Below are 3,478 nucleotides of genomic sequence, written 5' to 3'. Positions count from 1 at the left end.
AATACAGTTCAGAGGCATGTAGCCATCACATCTCTTCTCAGAGATAAGCTACCATCGCCCTAGCTAGTTTATTGCCATTTCTGTTTGTAAGCATATGTCAGTATTTTCCATTAATGAAATGAAGTATTATTTCCGCTGCATCTTTGTGTATATGGTTATCTCTGTAATTTGTTGCGTTCCTGCTTAAATCTGGATCAGTGGTATCAGAGCGGTCTGCTTTTTCTCTGTTTTTCTTTGCATGTCCCCAACAAGGTCGGGATATAAGGAGTTAGGGCTTGAACTGGTTGAACCTTTGCAAGACCAGCCTCGCAAATCCCGACGGCCTCCCATGGCGGACGAGAAGAAAGACGAGGGGGCAGGAGATCCCATCAAAATCTTGCTCGAAGAAGCGCTCGAGCGACAACGGAACGCGATGATGGACAGCTTTGCGCAGATCCTTCAGCGGCTACCCAGAAGCGGCGCATCGGCTTCCAGCAGCTCCTCTGGAAACGCCACACCCTTTAAGGTACAAGTTAATTTTGAAATCCCCATATTCGAGGGTCAGATAGACGCCGATGCCGTAGATAAATGGTTAAATCTGCTAGAGGGTTATTTTTCTGTTCATGAATTTTCGAGTCGGGAAAAGATTGTTTTTGCTCTTCTCAAAGCAGCCCCCCACGTCAAGGACTGGTGGGAAACCTACTGCGAGCAGAAGGATGAAAGTACTGGCTCACTATTTTCAGCCGCACCCACCTGGGATTCGTTCCGGGATGCCATCAAGGAGCAGTACTACCCTGTCGGAAGCTATGAGGATGAATACATAAAGTGGACCACGCTGCGGCAGGGAAGGGACCAAGATGTGCCGGAGTTCACCAATCTTTTCCATACCCTTCGCACAAAGTTGGGTATCAAGGATTCGGAGCAACATTTGATACTCAAATACCGTGGCTGCCTGCACAAGTACATCCAGGAAGAAATACAGTTCCTAAACATCCCCTCGCTCGGCGCAGCATACCGGTATGCCATCAAAGTCGAGCAGAAGTTTAAACAAAGGAAGCGAGACTTTGGATCTGCGAATCCAAAGCAGGGGAAAGGTGCCCCTAAACCACAGAACAAATGACAAAGCCAAGGCGGGACAGCCCAAGACAACCAGCTGAAGCTGCAAGCAAAGAGCAACGCCGCGAAGCCGAGAAAGGACACTGGAAAATGGTGCGAGTTCCATAAGAGCTCCACTCACAACACAAGTGAGTGTCGGGCCAAACAGTCACTGGTGGCTGAGCTAAAGGTTTCAGAATCAGATGCATGTTCCGACTCTGAGTCATAACCCGATAAGGGGTATGAAAAAGGGAAGCAGATCATTGATGCGGGTCCCAGCGCCATTGTTGCTACCGCAAAGATCCAGAAAAATGAACCCGAAGATCCAGAGGAGGAGGAGTGTCTCTTCCACTCCCAGATGTGGGTCAAGGGCTCCCCGATACAGTTCATTGTTGATAGCGGGAGTCAAAAGAACCTCATTTCGGCAGAGGTCGTGAAGCGGTTGGGCTTACCGACCACAGCACATCCACAACCATACACCATTGGGTGGCTTTACCAAGGGCGAGATCTTCGCGTGAGCCAGCAGTGTCGCCTTCCATACAACATCAAGCCCTTCACGGATGAGGTATTGTGTGACATTGCTCCCCTTGAAGTTTGTGATGTATTACTAGGACAACCATACTTGTGGAAGCGACATGCTGTGTATGAATCAAGGCCCCGTGCTGTTATTATTACATTGGGAAATAAGTTGTTCAGGATACCAGAGGTACCACCACCTGCCGTCATCTCTTTGATTACTGCAAAACAATGCAGTAAGATCATTTCCAAAACCAGGAAATTTGTTTTCCTGATGATACGCCCTCAAGGGAAGAAGAAGACAGTGGCCGTGGCCTCCAAACGAGGTCCCTCTGCACGGCAGCTACAAATGGACAAGATTGTGGAGGAGTACAAAGACATCTTCACCTCCCCGGCAGGGGTTCCTCTGCACTGTCAAGTCAAGCACTCCATTGATCTGACCCCAGGTGCGCCGCTACCCAATGGAACAATTTATCAGCGCTCCGTTCTGGAGAACAATGAAATCAAAAGGCAGATTCAGGAGCTCCTACAGAAAGGTCACATCCGTCCGAGTTCTTCGCCCTGTGGGAGCCCGATAGTGTTGGTACAGAAGAAGGATGGGACGTGGAGACTCTGTATTGACTATCGAGCGCTGAACAAGATCACTGTCCGTAATAGGTACCCGATCCCGCGGATTGATGACCTCCTAGACCAACTAAAGGGGGCGAAATATTTCAGCAAGATCGATCTGAAGTCAGGATATCACCAGGTACCAATTGAACCCTCAGATGTGTGGAAGACTGCCTTCAAATCCAAGGAGGGCCTCTTCGAATGGTTGGTCATGCCTTTCGGATTGACGAATGCTCCTGCAACCTTTATGAGGCTAATGGATGACATCTTGTCCCAAAGTGGTAGTACTCGGATAGATCTTTCTAACGAGCTATCGTACGCGTCAAACGGAGATCGTATGCCAAAGTTACGACCCCGGGAAATTGATGTACCAATTTACCCAAACGGGGCCCACAATTTGGCGTTTCATCTTCTAGGGTTAGGTTTCGGTATGTGAAGGGTTTTCCATTGTTTCTCAACAATAAATAGGCCTTCGAGCCTCATTGTAATACAGTTCAGAACAGTTCAGAGGCATGTAGCCATCACATCTCTTCTCAGAGATAAGCTACCATCGCCCTAGCTAGTTTATTGCCATTTCTGTTTGTAAGCATATGTTAGTATTTTCCATTGATGAAATGAAGTATTATTTCCACTGCATCTTTGTGTATATGGTTATCTCTGTAATTTGTTGCGTTGCTGCTTAAATCTGGATCAAGTGGAGGCATGCAAAGCAGTGGAGGAGATTTGAGCTGTGATTGATCAGATCTGAGCTAGTTTTGTGTGTAACAGGTGGAGATAGTACTGAGTACTTGTGAGGAGTATTGTACTATGTATTGTTACATGTTCTCAATCATTATAATATACAGATAGTGTGGGGTTTTCAACTGTATGCTTTCCCCGGGTACATATTGTGTTGATATGTGCGATTGATGCTTCAATGTGCGCATGCGATTGTTTTTGAATACTGCAAAATTGATAATCAACGTAGAGGAGGTTATGTATTATGCATGTATTCCGCAATAGTGTATAATCGGGATAATCTTTGTGAATAAGTGTTTATTATGCAAAATTTCTACACCATCTAGCTTACTTGGCATTCAAATTCGGTTGGTCAAATAGGTACCTCAACCCAATGTGATCATTCATCAATACAAACATACTGCCAAGAAGATAGTGCCTCCACATCTTCAATGCATGAATGATCTCTTCCAACTCAAGGTCATGAGTCACATAATTTTGTTCGTGCTCATTTAGTTTCCTTGACTCATAACACACCACCTATCCCTCCTGCATCAGGACT

The sequence above is a fragment of the Pinus tabuliformis genome, chromosome 7 (genome assembly GCF_031772625.1).
Source record: "Pinus tabuliformis cultivar Carrire ecotype Pingquan chromosome 7, CPIR1, whole genome shotgun sequence".
Lineage (NCBI taxonomy): Eukaryota > Viridiplantae > Streptophyta > Pinopsida > Pinales > Pinaceae > Pinus > Pinus tabuliformis.
The sequence above is the reverse complement of the archived record's forward strand: the minus strand, read 5'-3'. Positions refer to the sequence as shown.